This window comes from Lygodium microphyllum, chromosome 20, assembly GCF_053477565.2.
Source record: "Lygodium microphyllum isolate KBCC chromosome 20, Lygodium_microphyllum_v1.1.10, whole genome shotgun sequence".
Classification (NCBI taxonomy): domain Eukaryota; kingdom Viridiplantae; phylum Streptophyta; class Polypodiopsida; order Schizaeales; family Lygodiaceae; genus Lygodium; species Lygodium microphyllum.
Window position 1 is genome coordinate 33,949,277 of NC_141154.1, and position 22,578 is coordinate 33,971,854.

General features: G+C 39.4%; 1 non-coding gene across 1 annotated transcript; it reads left to right on the plus strand.

Annotated features, from left to right (window-relative positions):
* The first annotated feature begins 22,143 nt into the window (after positions 1-22,143).
* On the plus strand, positions 22,144-22,223 carry TRNAL-UAG (transfer RNA leucine (anticodon UAG)). Its single transcript has one exon. It is a non-coding gene; the product is annotated as a tRNA-Leu (tRNA).
* Positions 22,224-22,578: the final 355 nt, after the last annotated feature.

Here is a 22,578-nt window from a genome sequence, read left to right on the forward strand (position 1 = left end):
TTGGCATGCACCAAAGACGTGGGTGGAAGGAACCGTTGTGGTTTGCCTTGGAAGAGTTTTGGTGGGGGTGCAGATGAAGGCCATTGGTTGGGGGCACGTTGTTGGCTTGGTTGGCTGGTGATAGGGTTGTTCTTTGTTGGGAATTGCACTCATGACTGGCACAGGCATTGGTTTTTGGGGATTCTGCATGTGACGATTCTTTGGTGGGCTTGCATGATGATAAATGATAAGAGTTCAAAGTTGACTGTTGTACTTTTGTTGGAGTCTTCAATACCTACAGTTAAAAACCTCTCACATGGTCTCTCCCTAGGGGATAGTGCTAGGCTTCATATCAAGCACAAGACATAGTTTTATGAGTTTGGGAGACATGTCAAACTCTAAGTAAGCTAAAAGTATCTTCCTACACTTGAGGACCCAAGCTGTGTATAGATTGTGGTGCAGATATTATGTGAGTGCACATGCATACTTAGATAGTATGTAGTTAGAAGTTTGCTGGTCAGGTTCCTCGTAGCAATATGTGGATGAAACGAGGGTTCAATAGGGTGGAAAAAATTATCGATGTTGAGGAGAAGTACACTGAAAGCCTTCTTGAGACATTATTTGTGCTTTTGACAACATGATGTAGCACAATTTAGCTCATTGACACCGAGATTAGATTTTGGAGGCCGAGATTAGATTTGATCAGGTAGTGAGTATACCTAAAAAAATGAAAAGGAAGTGCACTACCTGGGAGTGCATCTACCTCACTTTGCAGTGTTGCATGGTGTCCGTGCTAGTGAAACGGGGAGTTGGATTAGGGAAGCCTATGGTGTTATCCCACACTTGAGGACCCAATTTGTGTACAGGGGAGGTACTATGGGTGTCACTTAGGGAGACAGATCTAACCATAAGTGAGCACAAAATCCCTAGGTGTATCCTACCCTTGATGTGCCCTAAGTGTGAAGTGGGGGGACAGGAAGAGCTAGGAGGTTGGCTGACCAAGACCACCGAACATGCCTAACCTAAGGACCCCTAGGTGCAGTGTTTGTGGCACTCTAATATACATGGAAAAGCTCATTGTTTCTTTTCTTTTTCTTTGTGTGAGTCTTTTTTTGTTTGCTCTTTCTTTTTTTTCTCTCTTTTTTTGTTTTGGAGATGCATTGGGAGGGGGCACACTAGACATCATCCTAATGCTCTATAGTAGTTACATTCTGAGGGGGCCTAAGAGATTTACCGGGGAATGCATGGCTTGGCATGGAGCCCTTTTCTCTTCTGAGACTGTACTTGTTGTGGCCCCGTGGAGGGGGCTTGGTTTTTGTACTCGTTCTTTCTTTCCTTGATCTAATTTAGAGTCATACCCTTCTTTATGGACCACAGCTCTAGTGGCTCCTATTGAGGCAGCTGCATTTGCTATTTTGGCTCCCCAAGCCCTAGCAAGGAGAGTTCTTGTGAGATTCAGCTAGTTGAGATTGGGGGAGCACGTTGCTCCTCTATTCCTAAGCTAGTGTTAGACTTAGGTATCGTAGCATGGAGTTCATGTTGCAGCAATGTGCCAACTTGTAGCTAAATCTTTGATTCCATCTTCATTAGAGTAATCTCCTCCTCCCTTTTGCCTTAGTCCTCTTCTAGCATTTGCTTGCACTCTTCTTCTAATCTCTTTGATTCCTCCTCCACCCTTTACAACTATATGTTTTCTTTGGATGTGGATCAAGTTCTTCTTATGGGGATTTTGAGGATGTGATCTTTCCTTTCCACTTGTCTTGACAATTTTTTAGCCTTATTGCTCACGGATTGTCCTCTCTCTCTCTTGTTGTTGAGATGGTTGGTCATTCTCCTTTTTATTAGTAACTCTCTCCATGTTGTCGTAATGTTCCTTGTGGACTTTGTCTCCTTCTTGTTCTCAGGTTGGTGATGGCTCACCCCCAGCATGTTATACACATCCCTCCTTGGGTGTTTCTTAGTCATGGTGCTAGGCTAAACCCAGGGCCTTCTCCACCATCACAGGGCTCAATTCCACCTCTACTTGGTGACCTTCTTCTCCTCTTCTTACCATGACCATGCCATAGTTTCTTTTTCCATCAAAGCTCCTCAAAAATTTTGTGCACTTGCTGTAATTGATAGCCTGCCCAATTTTCTCTACATACTTTTGTAGACTGCACTAGTCCAGGAGTTGTTTTACGGCTAGCTCCTCCATGATGGCATCTTCTAGGTTTAGGGTAAAGCTTGAACATGGACTCATTGAAACCCCTCATTGAACCCCCTCATTGATGGCATCTTCTAGGTTTAGGGTAAAGCTTGAACATGAACTCATTGAAACCCCTCATTTCTACCATCAAGCCGTACGTTTCTTGCTCTTTTGTCATGAATGGGAGCTTGCCATTTTAATATTGCCTTGTCATTCTAGGTTCCTCTTTGAACATGTCAGATATTAGGAAAATTGAAGTAGCAACTAGAATGAGTTGTGCAGGGACAAGGGACATAGCATCTGGAAAATTGAATCCTGGTTGATGAAGAAATGTTTGTCACTCGGATGTAGAGTTTGGCCAAGAAAGAGAGAGTAGCCAATGACTATGCTTTTGGCCATGCTCAAATGCAATGTGTGCTTTTTGTAGGGGTGATTTTCTCTTTCAGCAAGTGGGGCTTCCATCATGGCTCTTTGTTCTTGGTATTTCGGTTTCTTTATTTGTAATGGCTCTTTGTGCGGTTGGTGGTCTTGTGGTGACTTGGACATTGAACGCTTTCGTACATAGACCTGTGTTGTCTTATATTCACTTGGCAACTCGTGAGAGTACATGCAAGTCATATGCTTCAATCATAATGAATAGGTTCAGCTCAAAAAGACATCACTTATCTGAATCCCATAGTGTTGACCTTGATGCATATCACCTGTGCTTGATTATCATTGCTTGTGTGTGTGCTGGCTTTGCTTCTTTTAGTATTATCTATACACAATCACAAAATACATTGTTTATTTATGTACATGTCACGTGCCTACCTAACAGTTCCCTAGTAGCACATTTTAGTGGTCCATCGGGGAACTATCCTAGATGGCTTCGCCCGGCACTTGCGAGAACGTATAGGGTCTATCGTCTAGGTTTTCTAGAGTCCACCCCCTAATGGAAGGTACCGGCCATCCCTATGAGGATCAACCTGCAAGCTCGGGGTCCTAATTTGACAACTGAGGTCTTGATGTATCAGCTAGCTCCATTTGAGGTGTCCCACAAGGGCTTCTTGTCCAATTGGAGCGATCGTAGTTACCCTTGGTTCATGGAGTGCAACATTTTTTTCCAGCAAACTAGTTAGGATTCAGGGAATCTTAACAGAGTTCTAGCACAGCCGTTGTACCTTTCCCCTAAGATAATTATTGATCAAGGTTTTAAGACCCGACCCTAAGTAAGTCAATGCTCAGCTCTACCTAATTTCTCCTAGTTAATGTTTCATTCAATCTCTTGAAAGAAGCTCCCAGCTTACCATGACCACCCATCCGTAGGACGAATCCGTCAGGGATCTCACCCACCCACTTCCCACAAATGGTTTTCTTTAGTTTTCTAATTACCTATCACATTAAGTTATGACATATAAAAGCAGCTTCATTAATTAACCCATTATCATAGGTTCCTTTATGTAATTTTACGACACAACACAAAGACAAAGAAAAACAATCTTTTGGCAAAACATATTTATTTATTATTTTGTAAAAGTTATTTACAATGCTTTTCCCCTTTTGCCTATGCAGAAGATACAACCTCTGTTCATTGAAAAATACCTTCTGTCTATGCAGAAGAAAGCAAACCCTCCAAGATTTTCGTCCCTTCACTAGTACCCAGGGACTCTAGGATCCCATCCTGATTCGCGTGAGGGTCAGGCAGTCTCTAGGAGTGATTGAGAGATTTACCGCCAGAGCCCCCTGGCACTCCCGTCTCCTCCTGACTAATGGATTCCTTACCGAGTGACCTCTCGCCATCGGGACCGCGGTCCAAAGCTCCTCATAGCGGTACAAAACAACCCCCCTTGGAGTAGGGTTCCGCGCCTAGCCATGGGGGAGGCATAGTGCAACCTTTCCTCTTATTATGATGATTATATATTTACAATCAAATCTAACTGCTACAAGCACAATTAATCATTCTTCTGCAACCATTAATACATGCACAAATAAAAAAAAGAAACGACAGCAAGTGTTTTTAGCATAGGAAGGAGCCCCACCCAATTCTAGGGTTTCTCTTTTAAGCTCCCACCTTATTCTTAAGGTTTCACTTCCTACTTGCAACTCTTTTTTCCGGAGCCGCAAGTTATTTCGCGAATCTGAAGTCTATTTTATCCTTATGAAAACTGAATATTTTTTTCCTAAAAGATAATATGGGCATTTATACCTATGGCAGGCAATTCATGTGCTGCCCTGCCCTAACCCACACTTAACAGGATTTTAAATGCTTTTCCAAGTCTGTTTAGACATTAGAATTTGTATCGACAAATTCTTATCAATGTCCAATAAGTCTTACAGACTTTCGATATTTATTTAATTTCTTGATACTGATAGTTCAAAGGTTGTTGAGTATTTCATAGTTGTTTTTGCTTCAACATCCTCAATATTTTAGGTAAGGTTTTCTCATTGATTCATATGTGGGTCGACTCATGATATTGACACTCTCGCTAATATAACCATTAATATTAACATTGTGTGTTTTCAGTAAAAAAATAATTTTTATTTTATTGTGCTCGTATTCTATCGTTTAATCGACGATGTCTAATCATTTGTCGAACTTTCAACATTATCTAGGAAGATCAATTTTCATTTAGCTATATCATAAATGCAATGCTATTTTTTTTTTGAAAACTTTATTCTAAGCAATGTAAAAATCATAAGTGTAATCTGTATTTCATCTTTCAGACATCGAATTATATCACTACGAACCTAATTTATGTGCGTCTAGTATATATTTTTCTATACAATTTTTTGTCTTTTTACTGAATAGTTTATTATTATATTACTTAGGCCATTTTCCTAAGCGACAATTCATATGCATTTTCTTTAAAATGTGTTTATAATAATTTAAAGCCAAATATAGCGATAAGCTTATAAAATATTATTTTTTTCCAAACCAACGAGATGTTGCCTCTATTAGATTTGTAGTAATGGGGGTTTCACCAATTCCTACCGCGTCATTTTCTCCATCGATTGTGTTTCTTGCTTCTTTTGTTTCAAATGGGCTTCTTGAATTTTTGCGACCTCGTGGAGCCATGGATGTCAGGCGAAATTAGCATGGTAGCTCAAGGAGAGTTGGTGGTCGTCTAGAAAAATTTCACCAGTGTTTTGCTTAGCAATATGACTATATGGAAGAAAGGTGTAACAGGGGATAGAGAAAATGGAAATGAGGTAGGAGAGGGGTATTTTCCTTCTTCAAGGCTCAAGCTAGAATGGAAAAGAGATGTAGAGAAATTTATCCATCATCAGGAGGTCTTCCTTCTTGCTTTTTTTGTGAAGGAGAGGGGTTGTATTTATAGCCATGAGGGGAACGCATGCAGTCACTCATTCTTTTGGCTACTTGTTAAGAGCTAAGTAAGCTTTAAAAAAAAGCTTTTTGATTGCCTTCCTGTTGGATGGTGGCATGGGGATGATTTTAAAATGCTTTCTCTCCCTCCTAGTGTCAAAAATGTCATGATTTTTTGCCTATTTTTTCAAAAACATCTTTTTTTCATCAAAATGACTTCATTTGGTAGTTTTTGGCAAAGTTACCTCATGATTTATCTAGTTTATAAAGTCATGCCATACTCTTTGATGCTTACCTTACTCAATATCATGCTTGTTCTTGCATGTTCTTTATCTACCGATTAAGACTTTTGCGATTTGTCTTGCCGTTGCAAAATCAATGCGATCTTTGATGCATTAAATGGAATCGGGAATGCTAAATCAAATATAATGTGGGAAATATTATGATTAATCCATCGTAATATTATTTACGAGGCGTATTTGCTTTTTTTTTGGCTAGGTTTATTGAGACGTCTTCTCATGTTGGATTGCAGAATTGATTTAATGCAAGATTTGATATTACATGCGGTCACTTATGTGATAACTCAACGATTGATTTTTAAAACATTTCAAGCCTGAATTTGTTTTTATGAAGTGTTATGGTGGGAATATTACATCCTCTCCACCTTAGATGAATGGAGATGTCCTCATCTCGAAAAGAACTGGGGAAACTGTTTTTGTAGAGTTGTCTCTTCTATCCAAGCAACATCCTCCTCAGGATAGTCTTTCCATTGGATAAGATAATCTCTAATGGTTCTGTTTCTAAGAGGTTTCTCTTTTACATCTGGGATCTTATGAGGTTGGAGTTCAAGGGCTCCTTGACTAGGCATTACAACTTGTTGGTCATCAATAATATGATCTTGATTTACCACATAAGCTTTCAGAAGGCTAACGTGAAATACATTGTGGACTTTCACATGATCAGGAAGTTGCACTTTGTAGGCATTAGCTCCTAGGCATTTGAGAACCTTGTATGCTTCACAATACCTTGGACTCAACTTTTTGAACTTTTTCGATGACAGAGAACTCTTCTTTGGGCGTACATGGATGAAAACCATGTCTCCCTCTTGAAAGATACGCTCTTGCCATCCTAGATTAGCATAAGCTTTTTGGCAATCTTTGGCAGCTTGGATGTCTTGTCTGATAGTTTTGACTTGATCATCCATGTCTTCTAGCATTTTCTTAGAAGCCTCAACCTTTAGGGTTGGATCAGAGAAATTCAATGGCATCAAACAATCTTGTCCATACAATACTTGAAATGGAGTCATTTTGAATACTCTGGTGATATGATGCATTGTAGGAAAATTCTACTAAGGGCAAATACTGTATCCACTTTGTCGGTTCTCTGGAACAGTAAGCTCTCAGCATATCTTCAATGACCTGATTAACTCGCTCTGTTTGACCATCAGTTTGGGGATGGTAAGTTGTGTTAAAGCAAAGTTGGGTTCCAATTGCTTCAAATAGGCTTTTCCAGAAATGTGACGTAAACAGAGAGTCACAGTCAGTAACAATCCGTTTATGCAATCCATGAAGCCTAAAGATCTCTTTCACAAACAATCGTGCAATATCTGAAGCTTTGTAGTTGGTCTTGATTGGGATAAGATGAGTGACCTTTGTTAGTATATCCACAATAACCATGATTGAATTATACCCTCCTTGAACAGAAGGTAAGCTAACTACGAAATCCATACTGATGAACTACCATTTCATCTATGGAATGTTAAGTGGCTAGAGCTTACCTGGCATTTTGACACGCTCAGCTTTCACCCGCTGGCAACTTAGGCATTCAGTAACATATCTAAGTACATCATGCTTCAGTCTTTCCCAGTAGTAACTTTTCCTAACTGCATTAAGAGTTTTTGCATAGCCAGGGTGTCCTGAGAACAGGGAGTCATGGGCTTCCCATAATATCTTCTTTTTCAGCACTTGACTGAGGGGAATGCAGAGCCTTGTCCTAGAATAGACAAGTCCATCACCCACAGTGAAATTTTGGTATTTGACTTTGAGCTTAGGATCAGTGTCCTTAACTAGGATTTCTCTAAGCATTAACTGATATTTAGGATCCTTGTTTGCTTCTTCTTTGGCTATCTCAATGACTTGATTGCTAGGCATCGATATCATGGTAGCTAAAGTCTCTTCTTTAGATGGATCTTCCATGATAAGTGCATTCAAAAAAGCTTTATGACTTAATGCATCAGCAATCACATTCTCTTTCCCAGGTCTGGACTTGATTTCAAAATCTAATTCTTGCAAGACTTCAATCCACCGACGCTGCCTCATGTTGAGGTCTGGTTGAGTAAAGATCCATTTGAGACTTTTGTGGTCAGTGACCAAAGTAAACTTGCTTCCAAGGAGATAGTGTCACCACAATTTGAGAGCATGGATCACAGCTAACAGCTCGAGATCATGGGTGACATAATTCCTCTCATGGATTTTGAGTTTCCTTGAGGAATAGGCTATTGGATGACCTTGATGCATAAGCACACAACCTAGTGCAAGAGAACTTGCATCTATTACGACTTCAAACTCTTGACTTAGGTTAGGTAGCTTTAAGATGGGTGCTGTTACCAAACTTTTCTTGAGTTGCTCAAAACTAGTTTGCTCAATGGGCATCCCACAATAGCAGTTTACTTTTTCAACAAATCAGTGAGAGGTGGAGCTATTAGGGCATAATTTTTTATGAAAAATCTATACCATCCAGTCAATCCTAAGAAGCTTCTCACTTCCTTAATTGTCGTTGGAGGTTGCCACTCTTGAACATCTCTAACTTTGGCTGAATCTACAGAGATTCCTTCAGCAGATACTATGAATCTGAGATATTCCATCTGTCTTTTGAAAAAGACACACTTCTTTTTCTTTGCATAGAGCTTGTGCATCCTCATGATGTCCAGCACAATGCACAATTGTAGGTCATGGTCTTCGTCTCTCTTGGAGTAAGTTAGGATGTCATCAAAGAAGACTAGGACAAACTCATCAAGATAAGGTCAAAAAATATCATGCATTAATCTATTAAATGTAGCAGGGGCATTAGTTAGACCAAAAGACATTACAAGAAATTCAAAATGACCATATCTGGTATTGAAGGCACTTTTGGGGATATCTTCTTCCTTGATCCTTATTTGATAGTAACCAGATCAGAGATCAATCTTGAAAAAGATTCTCGCCCCTTGCAGCCTATCAAGTAGCTCGTCTATTCTTGGGATTGGGTATTTATTCTTGATTGTTACCTTAGACCTCGGTAATCAATCCAAAGGCGGAGAGTTTCGTCATTTTTCTTTTGAAATAGTACTGGGACTCCCCATGGCGAATTACTGGGTTTGATGTATCCTTGATCTAGTAACTGCTTAAGTTGCTCTTTCAGCTCAATTGCTTCAGGGATAGACATTTTATATGGACTCTTAGCAATTGGAGCGGCTCATGGTTCAAGTCTGATATCGTGATCAACTTCTCTTTGAGGTGGTAATTCAGTCAACTCTTTTGGGAATATGTCATCATATTCCCAAAGCCAATATGGCTCTCCCTCGTCTTGTTTATTCTGCTCAACCTTATTTAATTTTATGAGATACACTGCTAGTCCTTTTCTTAACCCTTTTAGTATGCGATATGATTTGGCTAGTTGAGCCTTGGGTTTTCCTGCCTCACCGTGGGTCATCACTGTTTCCCCCTTTAGGTTTTGAAAAGTCGCCTGGCCTTTTCTACACTAAATATGTGCATCATTGGGGATTAACCCGTCCATACCCAATAGACATTCGTAGGCCCCTAAATTCATGATCCTAGATCCCATTTTAGAGAGATTGCTTCCCAAGCTAAATGTCACTTTGCAAGTTTGCTGAGTAGACATGATTTCTTTTCCATTAGCAAGTTCCATAAGTAACCTAGATGTAGGTATTGTGTCTATACCTAATTTCTTGGCACACTTTGGTGACATGAAAGAGTGTGTGCTTTCACAGTCAATCAGAATTTTAAAGGACTTCCCCTCATATTCTGTTGGTGTTGAATCACTGAAAATTGGCGATTTGGGCCTTTCTTATGGAGGGTGGCATGAACTGATGCCCTCTCCATATCGGCTTCCATAGTTGGGTTTCCCTCTTCTTCAAGATCTTTAAGAATTATAGCAGATGATTTTTCTTTTGCAATTAAAGCTTGGTTCTGACCTCTGTACTATCCTTGGCGAGGAATTTGGCCAAGCTTTGGGCACTGTCTTTTAAAGTGACCTGCTCATTACAGTGGAAACACCTAGGTACTCTTGAATTACTTCCCGTAGATATGAAGTTTCCGACTGCATTTGTTTTGGCCCTCTTTCCTTGACCAAGTGGACGTTGACCTTGGGCTCGCTTAACATAGCCCCGTGAAGTCCCTTTGTTTTGATTCTAGAGCTTATTATTTCTTAGTTTTGATTGAATCTCCTGAATAAGAGGTGCTACGTGAATCAAAGCATCTTGCAGATCAGTTGGGCACATAGATTCAAGGCGTGTGTTCAGAGGAGCATTCAATCCGTAACAAAACTTAGACACCTACTGAGCAATAGTCATGGAAGGCATATTTAAGCAGTGAGATAAACTTTGAGTAATATGCCTTCAGGCTCATTCCCAGCTGTCTTAAGTGAAAGAACCCATTCATTTTTAGCATGCGATAAGTTGGTGGCAAATATCGACTACGCACAGCTTCTTTCAACTTTTACCAGCAGGTGATAGCTGTCTCAGTAAATCCTTGGTCTTTACAGCACTGTTTCCACCACACGTGTGCCTCATCGGTCAATTTCAACTTGGTGATCATAGCCTGATTAGCAAGGCTAGTTCCCACGCACAAATAAAAAAAAAGAAACAGCAACAAGAGTTTTTAGCATAGGAAGCAGTCCTACCCAATTCTAGGGTTTCTCTTTTAAGGTCCCACCTTATTCTTAGGGTTTTGCTTCCTACTTTCAACTCTTTTTTCCAGATTTGCAAGTTATTTCACGAATTTGAAGCCTATTTTATCCTTATGAAAACTTGGCATTTTTTCCCTAAAAGATAATATGGGCATTTATACCTATGGCATGCAATTCATGCGCTGCCCTGCCCTAACCTACACTTAGCATGATTTCAAATCCTTTTCCAAGTTTGTTTAGATATTAGAATTTGTATCAACAAATTCTTATCAATGTCCAATAAGTCTTACTACAGACTTTCGATATTTATTTAATTTCCTGATACTGATAGTTTCAGGGTTGTCAAGTATTTCATAGTTTTTTTTGCTTCAACATCCTCGATATTTTAGGTAAGGTTTTCTCGTTGATTCATATGTGGGTCGACTCATGATATTGATGCTCTCGCTAATATAACCATTAATATTAACATTGTGTGTGTTTTCAGCAATAAAATAATTTTTATTTTATTCTGCTTGTATTCTATGGTTTAATCGACGATGTCCGACCATTTGTCGAACTTTCAACATTATCTAAGAAGATCAATTTTCATTTAGCTATGTCATAAATGTAATGCTAATTGTTTTTCTGAAAACTTTATTCTAAGCACAATGTAAAAATCATAAGTGTAATTTTTCATTCATCTTTCAGATATCGAATTATATTACTACGCACCTAATTTATGTGCGTCTAGTATATATTTTCCTATACAAATTTCTATTGATTTAATGAATTGATTATTTCATGATATTATCTAAATGATTTTCTATAAATTATTATAAGACTCATATGCGTCTGTTTATCATTAGCAAAATGAAATAGAGATAGTCACTTTTAGGGAAAAATTATAAAATATTCCCTTCCCTAACACCGTCTACCTTTTTTTAGTTATTATAATCACACGTGTCATTAACGAAATAACAATAAATATCACGAAATAAACCATAATTATGATATTTTCTTCATGATAGGCATATAATCCTTTTTCAAATAAAAGAGTCTTTTCACTGAATAGTTTATCATTTTCTTTAAAATATAGTTTATAATCATTTAAAGTCTTTTTAAATGAAAGAGTCTTTTCACTTAATAGTTTATAATCATTTAAAGTCAAATATAGCGATAAGCTTATAAAACATTATTTTTTTCCAAAGTGACGAGATGTTGCCTCTATTAGGTTTGTAGTAATGGGGGTTTCACCAATTCCTACCATGTCATTTTCTCCATTGACCGTGTTTCTTGCTTCTTTTGCTTCAAATGGGCTTCTTGAATTTTTGCGATCTCGTAGAGCCATGGATGTCAGGCAAAATTAGCATGGTAGCTCAGGGAGAGTTGGTGGTTGTCTAGAAAAATTTCACCAGCGTTTTGCTTAGCGATATGACTGTATGGAAGAAAGGCGTAATAGGGGGTAGAGAAAATGGAAATGAGGTAGAAGAGGGATATTTTTCTTCTTCAAGGCTCAAGCTAGAATGGAAAAGAGATGTAGAGAAAAATTTCCATCATCAGGAGGTCTTCCTTCTTGCTTTTTTTGTAAAGGAGAGGGGTTGTATTTATAGCCATGAGGGGGACACATGCAGTCACTCATTCTTTTGGCTACTTGTCAAGAGCTAAGTAAGCTTGATAAAAAATGCTTTTTGATTGCCTACATGTTGGATGGTGGCATGGGGATGATTTTAAAATGCTTTCTCTCCCTCGAGGTGTCAAAAACGTCATGATTTTTTGCCTATTTTTTCAAAAACGTCTTTTTCATCAAAATGACTTTATCTAGTAGTTTTTGGCCAAGTTATCTCATGACTTATCTAGTTGATAAAGTCATGCCATGCTCTTTGATACTTAACTTACTCAATATCATGCTTGTTCTTACGTGTTCTTTGTCTACCGATTAAGGCTTTTGCGATTTGTCTTGCCGTTGTAAAATCAATGCGATCTTTGATGCATTAAATGGAATCGAGAATGCTAAATCAAATATAATGCGGGAAATATTATGATCCAGCTGTCGTAATATTATTTATGAGGTGTATTTGGTTTTTTGTTGGCTAGGTTCATTGAGGCATCTTCTCATGTCAGATTGCAGAATTGATTTAATGCAAGATTTGATATTACATGCGGTCACTTATGTGATAACTCAACAAGTAATTTTTAAAACATTTCAAGCCCGAATTTATTTTATGAAGTGTTATGGCGGGAATATTACAGTACATGTTTATGAATCCATGTCACTTCGTGAGGATAAAAATCAATTGTAGAACTTAGGATTGTACTGGAGTGTGGCATGCACATCTAGTAATTGTGGTAGCCTACTCAATAACAATATATATTTTGCAACATCAAATAGCATGGTACCTTGTCTGAGTCTACTCACAACATGTAGCTCCTCAGTGAGAATTTATCAATTAGAGAGTTCTCTTGGCTAGTTCGGGCTAAGTTCATACCCCGAATGGTAGTCAATACTCAAAAAGAAGTTGGCACCACATAGTTTGAGTCTCTTTGAGATCGCCATTTGACCAATCGTTACTCTGAGACTATCATAATCTGGGCTCCAAGTTTGGCCATTGTAGCAGGGTTTTCAAACCAATGTTTTTCAAATTGACTTCGACCCTCTGACTATCGCTTTAGTTGCTCTATCTCTAAGAGGTTTACTTGGCAAAGCACTTCATTGAATGTCATAGTTAAGCATAGTTCGCACGTGCAAATAATTTGAGTTTAGCCTCCAACTCGGTCAAGCACTCTATGACACTTCTATGTTCTATGGAGGCTTACTCAATTGCTATCTTATGCAAGGTTCTGGGAGGTTCCCTAGGCTTTAGGATAGCTGGGGGCTCAGGCTTAGATGAGAAAGATTGGTTAATGCTAGGATTGCTACTTGATGTTAGTGCATATGTCTTTCGCCTCATTCAAGACCCTACAATCTTGGATCTCTATGCTTTCCATCAATACAACCCTAACTTCTTCAGTTGGTTTCATCCAAGCCTACATGATGACAAGAATCCAAAACCATCTCTTAGTTCTATACTAGAGTCACCCAAACCTCCAGAATAAGAGAACATCTCTAAACACAACACCCGCTTTGATAAGAAGCGATGGAGGCATGTTCCAATGGGTAAGGACAAGAGTCTCGAGAGAAAACACCCGACCAGGAGCAACTACCAATGCAATCAGATGAGCAGCTAAATAAAGGGGAATTAGCTGAAGAACTACGCTCTCCAAGAAGAGAGGCAATTGTACCCTCACAACCTCGCAAGGCTGTTCAACAGGCTGCGTCTATGTCCCATAAGGACATGTCAAAAAAAGAGAATGATGAGGCCCAACCAAGCACATCAATGGCTGACCTAGTTTAGGGACTTGAGTCTTTAAAGGATACACCTCAATTGCCTAAGAAAAAGAGGAGAAAACAACGAAAACAATGGTAGTTGCAAATGGCTGTAGATGCCAAGAAGATTGAGACCAAGGGTGCTGAAGAGTTGAGGAATAAAGCATCAAGTCCACCCATGAATGGACCCATTACCATCTCTCCTAACAGTGGTGAAACGTCAGACACATCTGTGTGTTCTAATAAGTCAAAGAAACCATTACCATCAACGGTTTCTTGTAACACTCAATCCATCGACAACAGAACTTGCATTGACCAATCAAGAGCGGATACAACACTGCAACAACAAGTTGACAAAACTATACCAGTTACGTCCAAGGAGAACCATGACACAATAGCATCAAAGCCTCAAGAGAAACATGAAAACCTTGAGGACATAAGCCTGTTAGCCATGTGTAGATCTTTTTCTAGAAGCAATTTATCGTACAAGGGATGTTTTTGGATAGTGGCAGAAATTTGGACCTCATGGACCATTGCCAACACTCTTAATGAGGTCAGGGAAATGTACATGGGATCATGCATTGATGTCCAAAAGGGATTTCCTTTGCTCAGTGAGAAGTGTCATTAGTCAGTGGCCAATTTTGGCTGCCAAACTTTGGTTGGAGTATCATTTTTGCACAAAGTTACATTGTCCTTTCCCTTTTCATTTGATTGCTTCAAGATTTTCCTTGTTTGTCTCACATTAAGGAATATAGAGTGAGGGTATCAAGAAAAATTCTCTAGCTGTGGCCTCTGGGATGTCTTTTATGACTTCCTCAACAATAGCTACAGAGCAAGAGCAAACAAGTTGTTGCCCATCCCAAGTCAGGGGTTTAGCTATGACCTTTGTGTGCTCTGGTGTTGGCCTTCCAATGTCCACATGGACGTATGCACGTGTGATGGCTGTCAGCTTGTGATCAAGCTTCATCAGGCACTTCATCTCTGGTTCATTCAATAGATGTGCCATCTCCTTGGCTAAATCTTTGAGAGATTTCTCCTCAAGCCTAGGCTTTAGGTTCTTTGAAAGTGCTGGAAGTGTCAAGGATGTTGGTTGTGACACCTCTTTCACATGTGTGAATTGCTAAGGACACGTTCTGTAAGGGGCGTCATCATCACGGCCAAAGGGTATGGCTACTGTGATTCCTGATTGGAAGTAGTAGTGGCTAGGTTCACTATTGGTAGACTGCAGTGTCAAGTCCTTAAACAGATCCTTAAACAGATCAGAAGTGGTCGTATCTTTTTTTTCCCTTTGCGCATTCACTTGTGCAGATCAAGAATCAGTTTAGCTAGTCACGCTGGATTGCATAGGCATATCCTTAGGCTGAGAATTAGGTATGATGTCATGTCCCGCATCTTGGACATTTGGAAGCTCATATGGAGATTGAGATAGGGATTGAGTAGCTGCACTTGACGACTATTGTTGTGCTTCCTGTGTCCGTTTAGGAAAAGAGGGTGTAGGAGATCTGGGACTTCTAGGTGGACTTGGCACTGGCTGGAAGATTTGCTCGTGGCTATTAGAGAATTTTGCCATGTGCTCTGTTGACCAATTAGCCTTATCATGAGGCAATGTTGTGCTTGTGGTGCTCATTATCCTCTTGGGAAGTCAAAGGCTCCTTGGACACTAGTGGTCTTTGCGCACACTCAATGGTTACATCTGATATCCACCTTTTAAGCACGCTAGGCTGAGGATCTACCTTTCGAACAGTACTGTTTGGTTTCTTAATTTCAATCATGAGGGGCTTAGTCACTCCAACGTTGTTAACTCGAGACTTAGATTTTCATTTAGATTTCCTCCTGCCCTTCTGTGCTTTTGATACGATTTGGCCTTCAGCTAATAGAGGTGGTTTTGGTACCCAAATCCATCAGTTACCTGAATAATACCCTTGAGCACGTAGCAACGCTTTGGATATCCATCGTAGCGTTGTGCTGGCTCTCCATCGATACCTTCATCTATAAGGCATGGGCGTATTTTGTGGTCTTCTACGATATTTGTAAGTCCAAATCCTATCCTTGGTATTGTCTCCTAACCTTCTTGTTTCAAGCATGGCCTTGCTCACTAGTTCTCTCTGTTTAACATGCACGTGTATCAACTCTTTCAATAAGTGCTTGCTCTCATTATTGGGCTTGCCTCGTATGTCAAAATATTCATTGTCTTTCCCTCAAGGTTTGATGAGGTCAACCTTAATAAAGGTTATGATTATACTCACACCCGGTAGTGTCAAGTGTATGCTACATAATCGGCCTCACACTTCATTGCCCTTTTGAGGGGTCTTCCTAGGGGGGTTTCTTTTCCACGATCAGCACTATTTGGAGGAACATGGAATAGGATTGGCACGCTTTCTGTTTTAATGGTTACAAGGAATTTTCACTTCCTTATAAGTGCTTTGGGTGTCCCCGGTAAGGATTAAGAGTTGCATTAGTTGGTGTGAGCTCTGGTTGGCCTAGTCAAGTCCATGCTTCATAGATCAATATATTGAAATTTGCTTCTTCATTGATGACAACATCGATACTGCGCTCTGTTTTTGTGGTGAGTTTGACCCTAAGATAAGCACGCATTACTATGTCTTCATCTTCCAAATCTTAGCTTATAAATTCAAGCCTTTGGATATATGCCTTTGAGTTCCAACTGCACAACTAGATGTGGATTCCCCACTGATGTCTTGGATCATCTATGCAGTGCCATTCAAGGTGCATCTATCATCAGGACTCTCATGTCTAATCATCCTCGCAGTTGTAGCTTGATGTTGTTGCATTCCGCTTTGACTAGATGCGGTCCCGAACACAACCCATATATATTTTTGTGGTGTGGCCTTTTTACCCTTGTTGGCTAGATTAGCCCATTGGGGTTCTAGGGTCTCTGTTTGGGGTATGGGCTTTTGGTTAATATTTTCCAAGTGAGAAAGTATACTTGCGTAGAGCCATTACTACAGTAGGATCTAATTTGGAGAACCTGTCATGGCGCACATTTTCTCTCAAGTATACTTGGGGGAGGCGTGAAGGGGGTAGTCCCCCCTAGCCCACATGGCCATTATGCTAAATACCATGCGTGATTTAAAGGACCGTTTGTAGCCAAGTTTTGAACTACTTGCTCTAGATTTCAGCTCCATGATAGATCTATAATGTGCTTTCGGCTCTATATGGTCTCTGGGTCGATTTTAGGGCTTAGATATGTCAAATATGTACTCTATTCACCTGTCCGATTTTGGCAATTTTCTGTCTGATTCTCAGAGGTCTGCTTATCAAAATTGGATGTTTGATTCTAGGTTGGTCCGATTGGCCGATTGAACAGGGTCCAAGTTCAAGTGGTCTGGTACGATTCAAGTGGTTCGACTATGGGTTGGTTCGATTTTCATGCATCAGATTTTTGTGAGTCCGATTCTGGGAGTCGGACATCTGATTTGAAAGGTATTCTATTTGAAGTGCACGATTTTGGATGGTTTGATTTTCATGCTTCCGATTCTAAGAGTCGATTCTGGGAGTCGGACGTCCGATTTGACAAGTGTCCGATTTTGAGCATGTGAATTGATTTTCGTGTCCAATTATGGGATGTCCAATTTTCAAAATCGGATAGGACATGTTTGATCGGACATGATGGATTGGTCCAAGTCCAAAAATCAGACCGTTCTAGGAATCGAACTGTCTGAGTCCGATTCTGGGAATCGAACTCGAGTAATAGTGTCCGATTCCCGTAGACAATTTCTAGGGATGACAAAAATCACTCGATTCTAGCGATTTGGGTTATGAGGGGTCGTAAAAATTTCCAGAATGTAAAAATAGACCCTAATGAAGGATTGTGTATACCTAAAATAGCAAATAAACTTCAAAATACAATTTGACAAACAAATCAAACCCTCTTGCCCTGTTACGACAGTAAAAATCCTAATGCATGTTTTTCTTTTTTTTATTTCCTTTATTTTTTTCTACCCTAATGCACCCAAATCACAAAGCAAACACCTATACTACTTCAACTTACCTTTCCAAATCTAAAAAACTAAAAATGTACTTGCCAAGGAGATCGAATACCTCTTCAAGCTCCCTCACTTCCTACCTATCTACCTCAACCACTGGTTCGTAAAAAACCCTACTTCTATGCTCGATTCGAAGTACACAAGTACTCAAGGCTTGAATCCGTTGGTCCTGAAAATGGAACCAAAATGTAGAGGCGAGCTCAAGCTCAACCACCAAGGCCACAGATCACTTATTTTTTCAAGCGTTTCAAGTTGAGCACTAATGGCTACCTCTCACATACCCAACGTGTTATCTCTGAACAAGTGTAATGAGCTTACCTCCATGCCCAATTGAGTTGCCTCCTCTTCCGAGCACTTCGGTAGCTCCACCATCCAAGTATAGGCTTCAAGCAAGCTCAATCCTCAAGCTCCATGCTCCAAGCTCCATTGCCGCAAGCAAGAGAAGAGAAGAGAAGAGCTTCTCCACCATGGTCCCTCACCCTCACACTCTCACACTCCCTCTCTCAAGCACAAGCTCAAGCAAGCAAGAAGAAGAAGAACAAGAACAAGAAGAGAAGAGCTACTTTTGGCCACACACAAGAATGAGCTTCTCATTTACTTTTCAACTTTATATACAAAATCCTAAATCCCTTTTGGGCATTCATCCCCTTATCACCTTTTTTACATGTCGGCTAGCTATGGTCTAGGTCTTTTTTCCCATTGTCCTCCTATCTTCCTAGCTTCCTTCCTACTGCCCATCTACCCTTACAATTTGCACGGGGTGACACTCTTAAAATAAATCACGGTGCACCTTGCACTTTTTTACAAAAGTATTGACTTGCACTTTTTCTTGTGTGTATCTGTCCTTGATTTAGGACTTTTTTGCACTTCTTGTGTTTCCAGAATTTTCTTGGCGCTGCCTTCGTCTTCCATTTCTTTTTTGCCTTGGTCTTGTCTTCTGCTTTAGATTTTTCAGATTTTTCACCTTGTTCTTCTGAGGGTTAACAACAACCATTAGACTTACCACTTTGCATATGGAATCGCTCAAGGCCTTTATAAATGTACTCGGTATGTGATAGGTAGAGGATTCCTTTACAATATTTACATGTAATGCATATACCAAGTATGTGAGAGACATATCCCATGTCCTTCATCTCAATGCTCTTCTTGAGCTAAGTCTTCAAAGCATTTGGCTCATCATGAGCACTCTCAGTAAATAGCATATTATCAAGATATAGTACCAAAATGATAAGGCTGCCATCACATGTTTTCTTTTGTGTAAATATATGGATCCATATCAGTACACAAGAGTAACCCTATGAATGCATAACGGCATTAAAATTATGATACCATTTCCTAGGCGCCTAGTTAAGTCCATTAAAGACTCTTTAACGTTAAGTGTTCCCTACTCTTTTTCTCAAAGCCCTTAGGTTGCTACATATACATATCCTCATGCAAGTCCCAATGAAGGAAATTTATTTTCATATCCATCTAGTGTAAGTCCAAATCCATTTGCATAACCAAGGCCAATACCAAGCATACGGCTTATATACTGGTTTAGAATGACCTCGGGTAACTTACTCGTGAATATGTGTGTGCATCACATGGGTTCAAAATAAGGTATTTTTAAAATACTATTTTTATACATTTTTTACATAAAAAAGGGTGTAATATAAGGGGATTATTTACATATTGAATAGAAAATGGTTATGTTTTATTCATAAAAAATATACAGATAAGGATATTTATAAATAGGCCTTGAATGCATTTCATGTAGAGGATATACATATAGTAACTTCCCCGAGAGGATGACCATGAATACTCTTCAACTTGTACATCCACTTGCGTGGTGATACATTATTTCCATTGGGCTAAGGAAAAACATCCATATACAATTCTATGCATAGCTTCATCGTAAGTGAGAGACTCACCAATATCATCTGTCCCATAACATAATGCATAGAGGACTCAAAATGATTAGGAGAATGTGAGGCTCTAGTGGAGCATATCGAGATTGGCTATGGGACTTGTATGGCCTATCTTCTTTATCTAACATCATGATACTATATAAGAGGTGAATCCTAGGCCAGTACATCATTAACAGCTACAACAAATTGTCTAATTGGGGCTACTTGGACTATAATAGGAAGCTCATCTTGGAAGATCACCCTCCATATCTCAACTAATTGCTTTGTTCTTATATGCATATTTTCCTAATAGAATATGACATCAAAGTTGCAAACGAGCCTATGGATCCCAAAGGCATTAATCCATCACATATGTATCACCATATCTAAAAAAGATACATTTGATAGACTGCGAATCCATCTTATTTTATTTATCTTTGGGAATATGGTAGAAAGTCTCACATCCAAAGACAAAAAGTACATGCATATGAGGGAGGTTTACCAAACCATGCCTCCTTTGCAACTCTACTACCAAGAGCAATATATAGGGATCTATTAAATAGGTGATCTAACAATAGTAACTACCTCATTGCAAAAGTACTGTGGTAAGCCTGCTTGACTAAGCATACAGTGGACTCTTTCGTGAATAGTCCTATTCATGTGCTCTGAAATGCCATTTTAGGGTGGGGTGTACAGGGCGATCAACTAATGTTTAGTATCCCTCTCATCACAAAACTACTCAAATGCCTTAGGGACATATTCACTCCCATTGTCAAATCATAGGCATTTTAGCCTATACTCATACCGGTTCTTAACCATAGCAAGAAAGCATTGAAATGCAGCTAACACCTCTAATTTTTGCTTAATAGGATAGGGGTTAAACTTTATGCAAATAAACATCAATGAATGCCACAAAGTACTCAGCACCACCTAATGATTGATAGGGCATGAAACCACAAACACTCCACAAACATTTAAAAGAACAAGAGTCAAAGGCTCACCCACACATATAGAGCCCAAAAAATTTTACGAGAGTAACGTGTTTGCCCTCATAAATAACAATCCTAAAATTTAAAACATGAGTAGTTAAGTGGTGACAAATACTACAAACAAGTGAGTAATTTCATTCCTTTAAGAGACACATTGCCAACCTTAACACCTCTAGTAAAAATAAGGAAGTCATGAGTAATCTTCCATGTAAAACCACCAGCAGAAGAGATATGGTATATATCCTCTTCCAAATGCTCGGTGGAGATAAGGCTTTTAGTTAAAGTTGCGATATGACATATATCATGAAGGTACAAATGGAGCACATGTAATTTAACTACAATCTCACATTATTACCTATGCAAATAACGTCACATACATGATCATGATCATTACCTAGTCTGACTAAATCTGTAACAATGTCGTAGATATAAAATCATTGAGATGTGGGGTAACATAGAAAGAAGTCCCTGTATGAAGAAACCAATATTGAGCATAATAAGACTGAATATCAGGTAATTGAGTAGCATCAATTGATGAAGCAACAAGTATATAATCATCTGAGCTATACTCCAAGGCATTTATCTCTTCTATCTTAATACTAGACTTAGAAACAATCACTGCAATAATTAGGAGATTTGACATTATCTTGTGCTTTCCCTTTGTCTTTTTCACACCAATCATTACACATATTTATGGCTCTACGACCTTATGTGACCTTGCTACCCGCAATGTTGACAAGTAAAAAATGACTTAGGACCACATGACTTACTATATGATTACCCATAGGACTTAGATTTACCCTTGTTAGGTTGTGAGTCTTTGCCAAGATTATTATTCCTATTACCATCTTGTCTTCTTCTCACTATAAGTGGATGAAAAGTATGGGCTACATATATATTCCTCTTGTTTACTTTCTCTGTAAAAGCAAAGCACCCTCTACATCCTTGAGTTGAAAGCCAGCTGTAAGAGGGTTTGAACTCATAGCAATGCAAAATATATCTGAAGACTTAGATAGTGTAACAAGCAAGAAAAGAGATTTGCCATTTTCCTCAACTTAAGACTCTGAGAGGTAGGCTAATTGAAAATGGAATGAAACTCATTAGAAGACACATATGTCCCTTCCTTCATGCGAAGGTCCATGAGTTTCTTAAGCCAATATAGTTGAGAATATTGGCTCATTTTTATAGATGAGAATATTTCGCTCGTGACAAAACCGATACGAGAAGAGGGGAAATATGCCCGCCGAGAGACACACACACACACATACACAAAAAAGAGTGGAGTTGAGAGAGAGAGAGAGAGAGAGAGAGAGAGACGGGGGAGGAAATAACTTGTGCTCATTGAGTTGAGGTATATATCTAAATAAAAGATTGGATTTGCGGGGGAGGAAATAGCTTGTGCTCATGGAGGCAAGGGCCCAGTCTTTTGGAGGCCTTGCGAAGACACGAAAAGGCGTTGCCCAACTTGAAGGGTTCTAGAAAGGGAGGAGATTAAAATTTGGAGAAGAGAGCCAGTTTTAATGCTACAACCTATATCCATTCTCTGACAGTTTGGCCGAGTGGTCTAAGGCGCTGGATTTAGGCTCCAGTCCGAAAGGGCGTGGGTTCAAATCCCACAGCTGTCACATATGTTACTTTCGTCTAATCCTATCCAACACTCCCCCGTTGGTCAATATTATTACCTTACCTTCCTCTGAAATTTTGACCCGTCGAGCTTCCACGCAAAGACTCTAAGCCGGCTCCCGATTTTAGTGTGTCTCCCAACAACTAAGCCGGCTTGCAATCTATAATCTATACTATGCTCTCTTCTGTTTTCTAATGCAAAAGGTAGGAAGTACAGTGTCATAGGCATAAAGAGGGGGGGATATACATACAACATTGCCAAGGGCGATGCATCAAGGTAGAGGCTACCAGCCTACTTTAGCAAGCTTTATATAAACGACTTTATATATCCACCCCTAGGTGCTCGGCTTCTTAATG